The 18,696-nt window shown below is 36.4% G+C and overlaps 2 long non-coding RNA genes across 3 annotated transcripts in view; both read right to left on the bottom strand.

Moving 5' to 3' along the window:
* Positions 1-4,796: 4,796 nt before the first annotated feature.
* Positions 4,797-9,067, bottom strand: LOC116787754. Its single transcript, XR_004357439.1, has 3 exons — positions 8,901-9,067; positions 7,069-7,170; positions 4,797-5,156 (listed from the first exon to the last, which is right to left on the bottom strand). It is a non-coding gene; the product is annotated as an uncharacterized LOC116787754 (long non-coding RNA).
* Positions 9,068-11,673: 2,606 nt separating this feature from the next.
* Positions 11,674-18,696, bottom strand: part of LOC116787753 — a 136,941-nt gene continuing 129,918 nt past the window's right edge. The window contains exons 4-7 of one of the 2 annotated variants that reach the window (XR_004357437.1): positions 15,705-17,692; positions 15,305-15,590; positions 13,308-13,386; positions 11,674-11,707 (exon numbers count right to left, since the gene is read on the bottom strand). This is a non-coding gene — a long non-coding RNA (uncharacterized LOC116787753). The remainder of the gene's footprint in view (positions 11,708-13,307; positions 13,387-15,304; positions 15,591-15,704; positions 17,693-18,696) is intronic. The other variant, XR_004357438.1, reaches the window with a different exon arrangement.

The following is an 18,696-nucleotide window of genomic DNA, read 5'->3' as shown; positions in this document are numbered from 1 at the left end:
ATACAGCTTGTAAAATAAACACCAAGCAGTTTGCTGATTTCAGGAGATAGAGAGTTCTTTCATAGCTACAGAGAGATTGCTCCCTTAATTTGGTTAATACAGAATAACAGCAAGCAACACTGACCACCTGAAGGAGTGAAGGAATAGCATGACACACAGCAGAGTCCCTGTCTAGGTCATACTAAGACAGCGCTCTCTTAATACAGGGAAGATTTCTTTGTCATATTTCGAGGCTGGGATTTGAAACACGGTTCAAGCATAGCCCAAATCTGATAGAAGCTGACTCTCAAACTGTTGCTCATGCCTCTAAACCAGTAATGATTCAAAATCTTCTCTCAACATTATTTGAAGAAAGTCTAATGAGATTACTGCACTTCTGTGTTGATACTTGTGTATTCTGAAGAAGATTAATGTCTCAGCTTTATATTACACTTGCATTCCACGTACTCATTCCATGGAAATAATACATTAAATAGTTAGCATATAATTTGGGTGCATATCAGCAAAGCATGCATCCTACTCTTAATATCGGTTTCCGACATTAACATTATTGCTAGATACTCGAAACATTATCTACATAAGTGAAATATTCTCAGTAGCCTTAAAATGAGTAGCCTTAAAAAAAAAAACGGATCTACATCGCATCTTCAAGTTGCTTTTCAAAGCCTAGTTTCTATTATTATAATCAGTTTCCTAACTAAACTACATTTGTCATTATGAAAACAAATCTAGTCATACACACATTTTTGTCTCCTTGTGACAGACACTGCTTGAGAAAGGAACAACTAGTTTCAACCTCCAGTAAACAGCTGGTATCCTCAGATAAGAAAATCTCTGCACATGGCCAAGCTTCCAATATTGTGAAAAATGATACAGTAGAAAGAAAAAGACAACAGAAGCCCCAAGTGCTTACATGAGACAACATAATTTATAACCAATATTCATAACATAACTTAATTATCGCCTTTTTTTTTGTATTCTGTCACTAAACCGCAACCACAGCTTCCTTTGGCATCCTTGGATTTGTTCCTGGGAAAATAAAAGGCATCACAACAGGAAATATCTGACTTTTAGTATGAGAAGATCAGAGGAGAACGATTGAAGGATAAACTTATGCAATAATTAAGCTTTGATATGTGACAGTTCACCCTTCATGACTCAGTCATAAGATCTGCATGTTCTGAAAAGTCAGAGCCAAGCTCAATTCCACTAACAATTTAGCAAGTATCTTATGGTAGAACTAGAGTGTCTGATTGTCATTTTAGCATAAATACTGTAAGAATAATTCAAATATGTTTCTCTCCTTAGAAATCTTATCACTGTATTTAATGGTTTTATTTAAAGACATGCCTTTTATAAAACAATGACTCAGATATCAAATTGGGCAAATATCCTAAACAAAGGCAAATAAATAACATAACTTGAATAGAGGTAACTGTTGTTCAAAGTCATATTCTGGCTGATTCATAGGGATGGCATATAAAAGGCCAAACAACCAGCCTGCAGTGACCACACACACCCTGCTTTCAAAATAAATTAATGAGAAAAATATCACTTAGTGATGAAAGAGTAGAAAGTTGGGAAATTCTTTATGAATAAAACCTCTTTCCCCTTTTGGTATGGGAGAGACAGACACAGGAGATGTTAAATGAACTTCTTTAAAAAAAAAATACTTTCCCTATCTTCTGCAAATGTAAAAGAAAAACTGAAAAATGTTCTTCATATACTTAACCTAGACTAGGCCATCACAGTCCTTCCTAAATAAGGGACAGAGTACTATAATCTCCTTATTGGCTCTCTCTTTACTCCAGGATGCTAGTTAAAAAGAAATCACCAAAGAAGCTGTTGTCCCTTCTATGCAGTGCACCATACTCTTGGCAGGCTAGTCAGGAACAAAAAAGCATGCATGGTCCTCCTTCAATTAAGCACTCAGGGCAGACAAAGTGGCCTTCAGCTTCCATAATTAAAGAAGAAAAAGGCAGTTGGCTCACAGGCCATAAACTCTTGCTGAAAGAGCATCTAAGATATGAAAGGAGCAGGAAGAACTAAAGATCCAGATAACAAAGCTTCTAAGTAGAAAGAAAAAGGAACAAAAAAAAGGGAAACAAAGAAAAATCATGCATATAGAGAATTACCAAGAAGGGCATTTTTAAACTCTTTTTTGTTGTTGTTGTTTTTGTTTTTTAACTCCTTGATCCTTTCCATCAAATTCAATTTATTCTGATTTTTAAGCAAGCATAATCACTTCTCAGGGATTGTAAATTATTTTCTGGTTTAAAGTAAAAATTTAAGCTTTTGAATTATTCCCATCAACAATAATGAATTGCACCTCTAATATTTTAAGTCAATGACACCCAGCAATAATTACAAACATATTTTGTTTATACTGTGTCTCATGTCATTCTGTAGGCACTTGTTTATTGTTATCTATTGAAGCATGATAGATGCCAATTCATACTAGAGGGTTGCAAAACACATTTTCTATACTTTTGAGGAAAAGGTCATTATAGTCAGGGCTTCCTTGAGGAATAGAAACAGGGATCTGAGACTTCATGAGTCTGATTATTGATAAATTTCTTAACACTAGAACTGTCCAGGAACACCCACGCATATAAGACAGCAGGAGGTGAAAGTAGGTCACTACTTCTTCTAAGTCCAAAGAAAAAAAAACACCAAACCACAATCTCCTCTTTTTTTGGATTACTCATGAAATAAGGTGTTGATTTCACATACTGTAAATCCTCAAAGGACCAGATGTTGTACTGACTGCATGAAAAAACAACAAGAATTCTCTAAACATATTTTAAGGGGCCATGAGGAAATGGAAAGAAGGAGAAAGATATTAAAGTCATATGAATTCATAATTGTCCTTTACCTATACAGTAAGCAGAGACGTTTAAACAGAAGCTGCCTTTACAGACTCCCTATGATGACACACCAGTAGACTTATTTGGTCCAATGCTTCCTCTGGAAAACACCTAAAGCTCACTGCTGCTGTCATCCTGCACAAAGATTCAAAAGATTTTATCAGACCAAAAAGCCAGCACAAAGAATTTTATCCTGATCCAACCAGAAGCATCTGCTCGCACTGCCTGCCAGTCTGTTCTGCAGACTAGTAAAAATGTACAGATGAAGAGACAGACTTAATTTCAAATGCATTAAATCATAGCCAGACTGCTATTTGGCATAATGAGAAAGACCTTCCCCACTCCTTTTCTGTTTATGTATAAAAATGCATTTGTATTGCCTGTCATTATTTGGTCTGTCTGACCTTGAGTGTTGTGGTTTTTTTGGTTTTTGTTGTTTTTTTTTTTCCTTTTAATGTGTATGCTGAATAAAAAAAATACTGCACAGTGTGACACATGCAAAGACTTGGATCGTTCTCTAGTCTGGTAAAACAGTACATCACTGTTGTGCTGTCCATGATGGGGTGAATTGCTGTTTTAGCCTGCTCCTTTTCAATATACGTAAATAGAACTGATTCATTTCTTTCAGTTAGTGACACTTATACATCCTTCTCATAAGCATTTTAACATGTGCTCCCCATAGTATTCCATTTCTTGAAGGTATTATGTGCCTGCTGTGGCACTGCAGCTGGAACTCTGAGCAAAGCTTCTTTCAGAACATTAGCTTTCTGACAAAGAGAAGAACATCACCTGAGAAGGCCATCTTCTGCTTGATATCTAACACCAGCCAGTGCTACAGAAGTCCTTATACTGAGATGAACACAACGTATGCACAACAGAGTTGAAACCAAAATGATAATAAATGCCTACAGGGACATTTGGTTAGCATTCCTTGATGTATAATGATATTTATGAACAACCACGGTTCCAGAAACCTCTTGTGCAGGCAAAAAGTTGCACTTCATGAATTAGAAAGGTCCCCACAGAGAAGAACGTGTGTGTATGCACACACTCACACACAAGCCATAACCAGGACTCTATACATAGATCTATATTATACAGAGATATACACACACATACAACCCTAATGTTACAGCTCCTCAGCATACTCACAGCCAACTAAAGTGTCATGCAGCATCAATTTGTGGTGACCTGCCCATGTTTTCAGAGACCTCCTCTTCCGAAACAGAAAAATACTTTAAGAATTCTAAACCAAACCACCCAAAGCAAAAGAAGCAAAGTGGTAGCTAAAGTTTTGTTTACCATGAAACCAAGACAGACAGCTATGAGTAACTCAGTTTACAAGAGAGGTGAAAACAAACACCAGTTGCCAAAGACATGCAGAACTGATGTAGGGTGAAAAACAAGAATCAGTGCAAGGGAATGCTGTAAATTTCTGTCTGGAGTACTGAGGTCTTCAGAAGTACTGAGGTTTCTTCTTTCACCTTACTCAAGTGTGTGTGTGGTGGTGGATCAGGCAAAGCTGGCTCTGAAAAGAATTTCTAAACTATATTATATTACCTGCAAAATCTGTTGGGCAGAAAGTAGTCTGATTTGCGTTTATAATCCCTGGAGATATGCATTTAAATTCAAGCCAAAGGTTATTCCCCTGGCTTTAAAGTCTTCTGTTGCTATATCTAAAAGGAGAAAGTTTTGACAACTGAAATTTAGATCTTAGAGACAGTGAAAAAATGTCTCTGAATACAACACCACAGGGGTCCTCCTCACAGACTGAAAGATGCCCAAATAACAGTTCTAGACCTGTCCTTTTCTAATATTTTTTCTGCTTTCTTGCTTTAAAAAGAGAAAATCATCACCTTTAACTCATTTTTAGGAAACGAAATGGATCACCTTCTCACAATATTGAGAAGAAACAAAACTTACCAGTCCACATGATGAACTACAGTGACAAAAAGAGTCCTGAGGGCACATTTTTTCGCAACTGGATCTTCAATTAGCCAATCTTCATTGAACATCTGGAATTATGTTGTTTTAATATATCCTCTTCTATGACTGATATTAATGATGTTACATCACAGTTTATTTGCTGTTCCTTTTTCCAATGAAAACCAAGGAGAAAACCACTTTTTTCTCTTTTCTTTCTTCCATTGCTTAACAAAAATCAACAGATGCAGGTCTCCTGGTCTCCTCATTGATTAGCTACTGTTGGCATTCACATCCATGAGCAAAGGAAGCAAGGTTTCTCAATTACTCACTTTTCCTCTGTTAAACAACACAGTTTCCCAACTCCTACAGAAAACAGATGACAAAAGAAAGGTGAAATATTTAGGCTGTTTATTGCAGTTCATTAAGCTTAAGACAGGAAGGGAAAATTTACAATTTCAGGGAGCAGCAAAAGTGTCAAATACTGGATGGTAGGTTATTTTTTGAAATCTATGCAGAATTTCCAGAGTTATAATAAGTAAATTACAAGAGTTGAGAATGTTAAAGTATTGTCAAAGTTGACTTTTCTCCAGCTCAGTTTCCTTTCACCTCTGTTTTCTAGTGCTCTGCACAAGACATCACCTCCTCCCTTTCCCCTGACAACATTGGTCACTAAGATCAGAAATGTCATCAAATCTGCAATGTTCAGACCCATGTTTGCTCTTCTGATGACAGGAAATCTCACTGGATAGGTTGCAAAAGTGACCAATAAGACTTAAATGCTATTTGGGAGAATTTCCCACTGGTGCTGATTCCATGCGTCCTGGTTCAGTTCTCTCACCATTTCTCAGCAGGGAAGGAAGAGACAGTCATTAAACTCTATTTACATCAATACACTCCTCTGCAGAGATAGGTTATGTCAGAGCCCTGAGTGAGGCAGAGAGGCATCCTGCAGCCTTTCCCCCAACTCGTCCTGGGTTGTAGCTACCTGTGCTTAAGGCTAGCTCCAGTAACACCACCGGACTGGCTGCTGGAAAAAGAGCTGCAAGAAACCTGCCTCTGCCCTCAGCTCAGGAGCTGTATTTAACCTCCAGCCCTTGGCCTGTTCCTATGCTATGCTTTAGGTACATCTGGGCCTTGCTGATCTTCACCCGCTGGTCCTGGCTTGACCTCATTTCCATCAGCCCGGGTCTTGCAAAGAGGTTCCTGGCCCGAATGAGGAATGCTTCCCATGAGAAGAGGTTACAACAACCAGAGATGCAGCAGCAGAGGGCAGCACACTCAATGCTGAGGACAAATCTTCAGTCCTCAAAGTGCAGAAAAACACCGAGAGGAACTTTAGAAAGCCCTGCTACGTGATCTCGTTGTCTAGTTTCCACTAGCCAGCACAACGCATGAGCAGAACTACACAGAATGTAGCTGAACTCTGTGACAGTTTTAATTTATAAACTTCAGTTCTATAATTTCTATTCAGTATGTAGACAAATAATAATTGCAGGTGATTACAAAAGTACTTGCATGGGGGAGGAGGGTAATGATATGTGAGCTCTGCATGATGGAAAGGAGGAAGACAAAGCTGGGATGCAAACCTGAGTGAAGCACAGGGTATCAAATAACTTAGCTGCTTATTTCCTTGATTTTTGTTTTTGCATTGGAGGGATACACAGTCTAGCACATTTCACTCACGCTTGATAACATTTTCTGGATGTGTTGTTTTATATTTACATTTCAAAAAATATACACAGTTAAAATTAAGATTACATCAATATAATCCACAATCAAGACTCAGGAAATGAAAACCTACTTCTACTAATTGAACTTAGCCAAGCTGTACATCTGATCCTTTAATCATTGCTATTAGTACTGTTTAGCTGTTGACAGTGTACAGAAGGCAATGTATACCTTGCAAAAAGGAAAATTCTTCCATGTAGAGTGAAACAAATGGTAATATAATAAGCATTAGAAATCTACCAGAAAAAAAATCTATTTGTGTAAAGAATCTGAGCTAGTGTTACAGTCTAGCTAGAGACTGAATCTGAGCTAGAGAACAGTCACTTTTCCATTTCCTGACTTGAGTTTCACAAAAATGTACTTTTATTAGAAAAATTAAACCAAAAGTTATGAGTTCTTCCAAGATACAGACAAGTACCATCATAGATGAGGCAGCTAATCTCCAACTTCTGGCTCAAACAACATTCAAACCCAGATAGTTCCCCAGTTTTTCTAATTAATTAAGATGGTGATCGCAACCAGAGAGGCAACATCTGCCTCATCATACCTTTATAAAATGAGAGAGTCAAAAGTGTTCTTTCCAAAAGGATTTCAAGGAGAAAAGGAGGAGACTTCTGCTCTTGCTTTAGTTTCAGCTTCTACCGTTTTACTAAAAGAAAGAAACAAGTGTTTTAAAAACACACTATACTATTTCTGAGCGATTTTGCTCATTCGTGACTCACTACGGTACAGCCAATCTGGGGCTGGACAATGACTTAGTAATAGGCAGCATTGAAAGCCAGCCTATCTACCTATTTATATCACATTTATCATAATGGCATACATTTTCCTTAGAACTATAATTTACTGTGAATGATTCCCACTTCCTATACCACATGGCAAAGAAGCATTAGAGGTTACATTTAATTTTTATTGGTTTTCTTGACCCAATTTTCGAGCTAAACAGGTTAACGCAGTCAATACTATCTGGTCTTTTAGCCTGCTCTCATTAATCACTTTCTGAACTGTTAGTTTTGCAGAAATTTAACTTTGGGGTGGAGAGGTTAAACACACTGTTTCCATAGGTATTGTCAAAAGAGACTTCTGGTGAAAGGGAGAGACCTCAAGCACACATCCCTAAAGAGGGACAGGCTGTGGCATGAATATATGCACCAGAGAAGCCAACATGAGGAAGGAGCTCAGGCACAAAACCTGTGAAAACTTTATGTCTTTCCAAGGCTCCAAAGTAAAATTAACCACAAGAGGAAATCAGTAGAAGCTCATTAGTACCAGTGGAACTAATGGCTGTTATTACTTTACAGGATGTATGAAGAAGAGAAATTGTCTTCTTACACAAGAAAAACTGTGTTTATCATGTAGAGAAAAAAGGGAAGTAAATGGTAAAATGGTGGTATTGTAAACAACTTTGTGTTTCTTTTGTAGGTGCTGGAAGAAAATAAATTCTGTCATGCTGGGGACTTTTAACAGCTTTTCATTAAACATCAAGAAAGGATATTGTCGGCCTATTCTCTCTCTCTCTTTCCAATTCCTGTTTGCCAAAAAAAAAGGAGAATAAAAAAGCAAAGGCACCACTCATACCCTTAAACTTAAGAATAGCCTGCCCCCTATGCACTCACTGAATGGGGATTGCTGCTTGTATTAGTACACACAACTAAGGAGAATCCATAGCTCAATGAAAATAAAATGTAAAAGAAGTTGTTGCAAAGTATAGAGCTAGAACTATTTTAAAAACATAAGAATCCCATGTTCTGCATAAGAAGATACATATTTTTTTATTATTATTATTTTAGTCCCTTCTCTTTCTTAACAATTTTGTTAATTTTTTTAAAAAGTGCTGTTGCTTCAACACTCGTGGTAGCATGTGGACCATGCAGATATTTAAGGTTATCACAGAGGCAATGAAACAGTCAAGGTGGGATTTTTCAAGCTGAAGTTATAACTACACTTTCACTATATATCAAGAAATCTCATAGGAAACTAATCAGACTTTCAAATGAAGACAATATTGCCTGTCAACAAAAATAGACTTGGCAAAATTTATAGATGCACAAAACTGCAGAAAACAGAGGATAGAACTAAACTAAAAAACAACCTTCAAAAAATTATTGTTAATTCCATTTGGTTAAACGGTTTTAAATGATTCTGTGGAATACTATTTCTCTCCATTTAACAACTAGCATTATTGCTGTTTTAAGTCATTGAAGGAAATTTAGTTAACATATGATCCCAACAGAATATACCCACAGCACTGTTTCATTCTCAGATAACAAGAGAATAAATGGAGCAGGCAGGCTACAGAGCAGACACTATGATTCCTTCGAGTTTATTAAACTTCTACAGTGAAGAACAGCTCTAAAGCACACAGCAGAGCAATCTTACCAAGCATCTCTTCTGAGGTGTGCTATTTCTTTGCAAAACTGTGACCATTCTCCTGGAAGCTCCATACCAGGCTGCTCATGTTGCTGACTGCCCATGGCCAGCTCCTGCTCGGGCAGTAGTTCCTCTGTTAAGGTCCATGTGCTGTAAGATGGGGTGTATTTACAAATGTGGTCACTAACACATGGAATGTCTGGACTGTTGCAAGTGAATCAAAATTCAAATACGTGTCATAAGCCCCTGGGAGAGAAACTTTGGGAACTGATGCTTGGATCATAAAAATGATAGTAGCAGGAGGGATGAGGGCACAATGCAGGTGGTGTGCAGTTCCTTGACTACGAAAGGCAAAGACAATGAAGGGGGAAAAAACCCCATGTCTCATTTCCTCAGAAAGTTTGCTTTTTTTTTTTTTTTCCTTAAAACATGTGTCAAAAAATTAAAGTATTTATGTTTGCAGCAATTCTGCCATAATAGGCTTTAAAATATGAGATGAAATGAAGTTTTCTCCTCTCCACTTTCTTCAGGAAGACTTATTTGCCTTACTCATATGGGACTGCCATGGTGCAAACCTTGTCTTCCCTGGGAAGGAACATCAAATGCATCAACAGTGATACAGTTCAAAAGGTGATTTAAAGTATTGAGCAAAAGCACCTCCAAACCACAACCCCTCAAAACCCCACACCATCACTTAGGACATCCTAACACTGGGCTTTTTCATTAGAAAAAGAATTAGAAAAGAATCCAAAACCTATCTGTCATAGAGGTCTCCATATCTGTCAACCTGGTCTCCAGGCTGCTGCCTAGAAAAAAAAAAGGAGGCTGCAGAACCTGTCCCTTGCAGTGCTAGGCACAACCATGCTACAAACAGTCAAGGGCAGCTCTTCAGGTGCCTAGGAACAGCCATAACTTGACTTTAAAGGCTGCTGAGATGACAGTAGCAGCAAAAGAGAAGGAAAGTCCTCCCAAAACTTATCTCACTGACTTTGGAAGCAAAATTGAAACAATCTTCAGATTGTTTCAAAACTGAGTCACTCAAAACAGAAGGATGCAGTAGGAGTGCAATATGCTAATAGAGCATCCCTTTTATTTGTATGCAGATGCACAGAATTACAGGCATAAAGATGTTGGGAAGTACCTGAAATAATATATTTTCTCCATATAAAATATTATGACTGATCTAATTGTACATTAAATGTTTCTTAATAATGGCAAACATTTGAGGCATTATGATTGGTGAATTGCTAGGAAATCTCATGAAACTAATTGCTTAAAATGTAGAAATTACCTTCAAGTCATGTCATTTGAATGACATTATAAAAAATTATGTTCTATTCATTATTTTATATATGGTTTATTATAATAATATGGTTTAGTTTATGTAACAAAAGTATCCAATTAGATCTTTCTTAAATAGATACAAGTTTATCAGTTAACATATCCTGGGTAAACTATTCCAGCTAATGCAGCTATTGCTGCTAATGCCATGTTTTAATTCTTTCCAGTTGCTAGAGAAGTTATTTATACGCACAGCATGGAAGGTTATACTCATGCTTCTTTGACTGCACATGAAGATAAAGGACATTCAAGTGAAGAGAGAGAGAGTAGAAAATTAACAATTTTAAATCTCAAATCAACCCACATTTTCAATAAAAGAAAAGACAAATAGATGGACATACCATGATAAATAAAATATGTGCTTTGGCAGCTCCTGGATTTAGTAGACCAATTGATTTATATCTTTCAAGTAAGAGACAACAAGGAATACTTGGTTTTTGAAAACTGGTACACTACTTAGAAACCAGAATGTTTTCACTGAATTATGATAATTGTCTATTAACATTCTAATGCATGCTAAAACATTAGAAGTTCTTCCTTGCCTTTCTTCTCCCATTATGACAGAGATTAATTTGTCCAAATTCCCTTCCTTTCAACTCCTTTCTGTCAACACAGCTGAAGTTAAACAAAATCAGTGAGAAAAAGAAGAGGAGGAGAAGCATTTTGTTTTAAAGTGTCATTGCCTATGTTACAAATTCACAAGTATCAAAATAAATGAAGACAACTGACAAATTATAGATGAGATCCACCAGCAATCAATCCTCACCCAAGAAAAATCCTTAGTTCTTTTTGAAAACACTGATCTAAATGCTAAACATTTGACTACATTTCCTTCTTAAAAGCACCATATTTTTTGTCTTATACTAACACTGTGGCCTGATTTCTGAGGAAACTAGGCTTAATGAGATCATGGGTTTTTTTCTAGGTACAGTGACTTTTTTAACTCGTTGACCAAATTCAGCCAAATCTGAGAGTGGGATAATTATCTCATGTCTAAACAGTATTAGAAGCACTTTTTGATTTCAATAGTTTACTATGGTAAGCAGCGAGAGCACACTTTGGAATACAAACCAACATCTCAAACGCACGTGCCTGCTGAAATCTAACCATAAGCCCTGTCAAAAAAATCCCACATAGAAGGGTTTGTCTTCAATTACTTTTATTTCCTCCTTATTCTTTCTTTTAATGAAAAACAGCTCTACTGAATCTGTAACAGTAAATAAAATGGTAAAATAGTAGCTTTTCCACCAGAATTTTAAGGACAAAAAGTTACCTGGTTATTCTGGAATCTCCATTCCGGTTTTAGCACATTTTTATCATCACAGTTCATTATATAAGTATTATTATTTATCAGTTATTCATGATATAAGTATTATTATATACATAAAACTGTGTTTTATATGAATACTTATACATGTATATATATACACACACATTTGCACATCTTTTCTTACACAAAAGATCTTCTGTTTATGCTGTAATGTAAGAGTTTAGCATTTCTAGAAACAATCAGATTTTTTAAATCATTGTGAAAGAAAGCTAAAATGTAACCAAAAATGTAGCACTTTTTACAAGCAGTCACATGGAAAAGACAAGGGGTAATGCATACAACTTACTCTTGAGGAGATTCTGATTGGGCACAAGAGCAAAATTTTCCATGATGAGAACAATAAGCCATTGGAATACCCTCCCCAGGGAAGTGGTGGATTTCCCAGCACTGGACACTGTGACTGGACAGGGTGCTGGGCCATCTTGTCTATACAGTGCTTTTGGTAAGAAAGTTTGGAGCAGGTGATTCTTGAGATCCCTTCCAACCTGGTATTCTATGACTCAGTGATTAGGAGAAAGTTCTTTACTGAAGAAGTGACTAAGCACTGAAACAAGATCCCCAGTGAAGCCATGGCCCCAAGCCTGATGGTGTTCAAGAAGTGTTTGGACAAAACTCTTAGATATATGGTTTAACTTTGAGGTTGGCCCATGTGGAGGCAGGAGTTGGAGTCTTATGATCCTTGAGTCCCTTCAAACTCTGAATAGTCTATGATTCTATGATTCACTATCAGGGGTTCTTGGAAAAACAGCAAACAAAAGCACGTGCCAAATGGATTTTCCTCGTAAAAATAAACATGCACAGGTTTGATACACACAAAAAGCAGGAACTTGAATAATTCACAACATAAAATACACAAAAAGAAACATAATACACATAAGTCACAGACTCAAATAAGGGGGAAAAAATTAGTCCTATTCTTCATCACACCATCACACTGTGCCTTTAAATTGTCACTCACCAGTTTCAGAAACAAGCGCTTTACTACCAGTTTAAGGATCAGTTACTTTTTTGCATTGCCTTCAGATATAATATAATATAATACTGTTCAGCTCACTCAAGTTATTCATTGGCCACAGGTAGGCAACTCCCTTCTTTATCCTCTTGACATACTATAATCCTACTCTGTGTCCTCTATTTAATTGCAGTCTATATAAAAGGTGGACTCTCACAGCTATTACATAGGAAAATCTAAGAATATTTTCCACCAATTTGAAGAAAACACAGATGAAAAAATTCTACATGATCTTAAGGACTGAGATTAGGATTATCTTACATATATAAAATATAAATTTCTGTAGAATTAGGCAAACAATGTGACTAACGCTTTGGATTCAGGGTCCATTTACAAGGAAATGTGGTTTGATGTAAATAAAGAATAATAGAGAACATGCTAAAACAGAAGCATTTTCTCAGTGCTTAATCTCTTCTTCAGCTTCCTCCTCCTTATAATTGCATTGTACAACATACTTAAATAATGATATGAGGTATTATTACTTTTAGTACAGGAGGTTATAATTTAGCAATACTACTATTCTGTGGAAATTTTATTTATGCCTAAATAAAAGATCTCTACTTATGAAAACAGCATTAAGCAAGCATACTACCTAATTATGAATCATGGGTTGCACATTTTAAACAGATTTACAAGAGTAGCAATGTTGGTTCTCTAAAAAAAAAATAAAGTCAGAAAACTATAACATTAATTCTTTTAAAGCAAGATGAATAGACAATATAAGTACATTTACCCTTCCTTGGACAGTCCATCTCTTCATATGGACAAGTCTAAAGCACCTTGATCCCTCTGTCTCTTTTAATCACTTTTTCCTAGACAGAAAAATAGCAGAAGTAATGAACTGCAAAAAAAATTACAGATCTCAAATTAAACAACAGAGACCTATTTAAAAAAAAAATTATCCATTTATCACTACAAATATGACACTACTGTGCCCATATGAACCAAATTTCAAACCTTGTGGTCAGTGAAGCATATAATAGATTGTCAGAAATACTGTCTGTAATATGAATCCACTTAAAAAAATGGTGAGATAATTCAAAAGTATCAAAATCAGCTGAATATACCTCTAAAAAGCCTCCACCTTCCTTTCTCAATTCATAAATGGTCTTCTCCTATGTGACAGTTCGATAGAAGTAGTAAAAATAAGCTTCTGATTTCTACATTTGAAAATGTTGTGCATTACTGTGGTAAGCTAAATCATTCTTATCTGGAAATTATTTACTCTGTAATAGAAACTAATAGCAAAATAGTAATCTTTCCCTCATACTGAAGCAATCTTCTTGGAAAATTCAGGAGGCTCACTGTTATGAAGCCCATGGTGTACTAACCATGATGTTGTATGAAGTAGAATATTACAACAGAAAACACAAATGAAGAGGCACACTGAAATTAATTTTTTGTGACTGTGACTCAATCAAAACATAAGTTAAAATAAAAGACTTTAGAAAAAAATCATACTCGTTAAACTCCAGTCAAAAACAGTCATCCCTCAACACAGGTCTGAATTTTGGTCAGCATGAATTCTACTGTTCTATGTTAAAGCTCATTAAGGAAAAGGATGGCTGCATCAAGTTGCAATGATTCTCTTAGCAGCTTGGTTGATTGGGCTATATTACTTCTGTAGGTCTACTTTCCAGGGCACCTGGACACAAACAGGTTAATGAAGTGTTGTGTCCCCCTCTTAGCTGACATTTTGACCAAAATGGTTTTGGCTCTTCTGATACTGTTTCCTGGATGGGCTACTCTTCTGTTCGTGACCATTCTTTTGTTATTAAGTGAGGATGCTACACACCTAAAATAATCCAACCTTAAAATTAGAGCAATTATGTCAAGGAGGTAAAGGATAACAAATATCCCTTTATAGATTCCCTAATACCAACAATAATTAAAACCAAAGAGTATTCAGCAAGCTTTGAGTTTTTCCTTATCTTCATAGTTCAGTAAAAAATATCCCAAGGTAATCTGTTGATATACTAAATAAGGAGGAGGGAGGGGGGAAATGTATATTCTAACTATATTTTCCCCTATGAGATAAACAGAATGGAATATAAAAAAAAAAAAAAAGAATCCTGTCTGGAATTATTTATAAATAAGCCAAAATTAATAAGGAATTAAAAAGCAGGTGCACTCATTGAAAAAGATCAGAATCATCTAAGAACACACAACTGTGGCTTCTTTCAAAACACCGACAGTCTCCAACACAGAGTTCCTGAATTTGTAAACAATATCTCACCTTTGTTTTGGCCAGTGGAGAAGAGTGGCTGGTGAGGGAAGCATTCGAACACACTGCAAAGAAACTGGACTCGCTGCCTTGGAATGACGGCAACAATTCAGGGTTAAACCAACCCTGCTTTTTGATGCTGGCACATGGAGGGATGTATTATTTGCAGCTGGAATTCAGGAATGTCTGACTGCTGACAGAAAAAGAGCTGATGGCTGGGTAGAAGAAAGGGGAATAAAATATCTGTGCTTTCATTGTGCAGCTACTAGAAGGCACTCCAACACTTCAGGGGATTTTTTACCTTTTTTTTTAACTCCTTCTCCCTCAGTGCATTTAGCCCCTGTAATCACACAATACACAGAACACTTTGGTCCAAAACATTTGCCAGATATGTAATCAGGAAAGGAGGAGTCTGGAGTTTTGTTTCCTTACTGATTCCAACTGGCAAAGATTGGAATCTTTTTGCAACATTTACAGTAATTTAGAGGTAGGATTGTATGACTAACCTTGATTTGAAAATCTGAGAGGCAAGCTAGAAATGAGTATCCCAGCACAGCTTTCAGCCCGTATTCAGAGGCAAAAACATCCAATAGCTCTCAGCAGTAAGCCCCAGGACTGTAAATATAATGGCAATCTGAAATCTTCGTGAGTTTCCATTTAGTATTCTTACATCGTAAGTAGTAACACGGTATTTACCAGTGATTGATATCCAAGGAACATAATCTGTCTTACAGCAGGTTATTTATTTATACATGAAGAGTCCTGCAGCTGTGCCTGGAGACAGTGGATGCCCTGTGAAATGGAATGGATGCATATAAATGCCCTGTACTTGGTGTCAAGCTGTGACCTTTTATCTAAAATTCCTGAGGTGGTGCATCTTCACTCAATCCTATGGCAGTGGTTTACTGATGTTAACAAAAGAGTGTGGCCAGAAACTCCTGTCTCCTCCTCCTAGTTCAGATTCCTTCATGGCTGGGATTCTTGTACATAAAAAAAACCTGCAGTATTTTAAATGTATCTTCTCAATTTGCCATATCTGCAAATAAATCAAGCAGTGAACTCAGGAACATCACACACAAGAGCAGGCTAAAAGTCAACTCTTACTCTTTTGCTTGAGCAAAAGACAAAAGCATATTTGCAATTTAGTGCAATGCTCATTATTTGTATGAAAGGAAAGTGAGGGAAAGTAGTGCATGGGTATCTGTGGCCAACAGCATTCAAAATTATCAGCTGCTTATAGGGCAATTGGGTCCATTCTCAATATTAAAAGTTTTTTTATTTAAATTTTATGACTTTCAGATTAAGAGATGATTCCTCAGTAAATTAATAAGTAAATTGCACTAGTGGCAAGGATTCATTATCAGTTTTCCATTTCTTTGATGAAAGCACCTAACATAGAATTCCCACACAACCCTACTCAACATATAAAAGGACAATATTCAAAGTTCGGAAATTTGCAGATCTAAAAGTCAGGCAAGTCTTTTGTTTCTGCATTACAGTTATTCCTGTGAGAATCACAGTAATAATTTAAATAAATAAATAAATAGAAGGTTTTGTCTTGAAATAGCTGAGACTTCAGAAACGTGCCAGTCTACCTGAACTCACATTAATATATTTGGCATCTGTGAAATTACCATCAAGCTCCTTCAAGGCATGCTGCTGTATGGAGTATCTTTATATGCACATCTTCAGGCAAGGACTTGATCTCTCTGTGATTGATAGAGGCACTTACCACAACGGAATCATAATCAAGACCCAGATCCTCTGGAGAAATAAGAACAAATAATAATGACAGTAATGCTTTAATCTCCTACTAAGCAAGAATCATCTCTGCTTTCTTGAACTGGACATTTTCTCCCCTATCATTTACATAAATAAAATGTTGAGGCTAACTGATATCACTATGACCACACTCTGGTCTTCTGCAGAATACCAGCCAGAACTAAACAACAGTGTGATGAAATAGCATACATATTAACAAGTCTGGTTTTTTTTCATATTTCATTTTTTCAGTTAAAGAACTTATCTACAGAGCAGAGAGGAAAAGCTTGAAAAAGCAAAGGACAATTTTATCATTCCAAGAAATCAAGTACTCCAGCATTTCAGACCACAGTTGTATGTGCTTCCTGAAAAAGGATGCATCTGTAAATTCCAGGGGGACAAGGGACTATAAAAACCTGAAAAGATTTTTATGTTTGGAGGTATATGAAATATATTGTTTTGGGCCAGTAGGGAATGTCAGATAAAAAGCTAGTGCAAAAAGGCTGGGTAATGGGCTGGATTTAAAATAACAATCCTACCAAACACATGAGATTATTTGTTGCCCCACTCCTCCTCTGAGGTCCATAAAACATCCACATTCCCTGTTAACCCCTGCAAAATGTAGTTAAGACACAATGTTAGATGAAGATAAACTCCAGATCTTTCAAAATAAAAAACATAACAACTAAAATGATAAATATTATATGGCAAGGAATATACCTACAGTAAATAATTCTTTTGATGGAATGTAATTTGTAATCTTATGTGTTGATTTTGGAAAAACATGTTTATTTAGAGCCTGCAATAAACAACCAAATGTTCTTTCATCAGAAAGCGAAAATCAACCAACTTAGTTAAGAATTATTCTAAGAACACTTAATAGCATCCAGGTTCAGTGACTGATTTTCTATTTTAAGCAGGAAGAGAGGTACAGCACAAACAATCTGGAGGATAAAAGCCTGACAGCGAAATCTCCACACATACCAAAGAAAATAACATGCCTATGACAGCTACAACAGCAGCAATTTTCAGCTTCTTACTCTACTCATGCAATGCACTTTGCAGTCATCCCTCTCGCATAAATCTGTACGTTAAAATTTTGTGTTCCAATGGATCGCTGGAATGTTCCATATCTGCAAATGAGCCAGATAATACAGAGTGTGAGAAGTGATTTGTGCTATCACTGACATCAGGAGTTTTGCAGCTGTAGTTATTAACAGATATTTTTTCACCCGCAGCATTGACTAAAATCAATCACTCTGATAACCAGGCATGGCATGAGCTGTCCGCCCTGTCATTTCAGTCTGATTAATCACACATACACAGACCTTTACCTTAAAGAAGCAATTGTTCACATTTAATCACAAAGATACATTCAAGCATACTATCATAGATTACTAAATTTAAGTGCAATTTATGTCTTATAGTTTGGCAAATACGTTTATGATAATATGGCTTTGGCATATAGATGTATTGTTTCATTCATTTTACAAACATTAAAATCTAAGCTAATGTGTTGTACTTTGAATCATTTATCACATCAGATTTGTAGCTTTTGAAGCTTCCATTATACACATATCCTCATCTGCAGATTTATCCTAATAACCCAGGGAGAGATAAGTTATTACGTCTTCTTCAGACTGTGCTTGCTTGATAGCAGACATCATCTTCATCATGGATGAAATGACTTTATTTTACCTAAACATCCTACATTCTATTAACTGGCCCTTCTTTTGTTTCAGTTTTCCTTTTGACCTCGAAGCAAAGCACAGTTCTTCCGTTAGGAGTTGTGCAAGAGTTATTCTTTCTCTTTTGTGTTTTGGGGCAGGTTTTTTGATTTTTTTTTTGTTTTTCTTTTTAAAAGGAAAGACATCTAAGAGAGTTCTTACACAAGCACAATGCTCTGCAACTAAAAGTAGACCACTCTGGTGAAAGCACACTGCTATGCTAAAAAAATATTGAATTTGAGATCTATCAAACCAGTAACATATTTGACTCTGTGAGAAACATCCTACATTCCAGACACACTTCTTGATTAGGCCTAAGCACACAAAAACATTCAAGTGTCCTGGGGTCCACCACACTTCAGCAAATCACATGGGCATATGTTTCAGTTCAGAAGCCAACGAAATATAAG

The sequence above is a fragment of the Chiroxiphia lanceolata genome, chromosome 5 (genome assembly GCF_009829145.1).
Source record: "Chiroxiphia lanceolata isolate bChiLan1 chromosome 5, bChiLan1.pri, whole genome shotgun sequence".
NCBI classification, from domain to species: Eukaryota; Metazoa; Chordata; class Aves; order Passeriformes; family Pipridae; genus Chiroxiphia; species Chiroxiphia lanceolata.
Note: the sequence above shows the minus strand (reverse complement) of the source record. Positions and strands in the feature narration are given on the sequence as shown.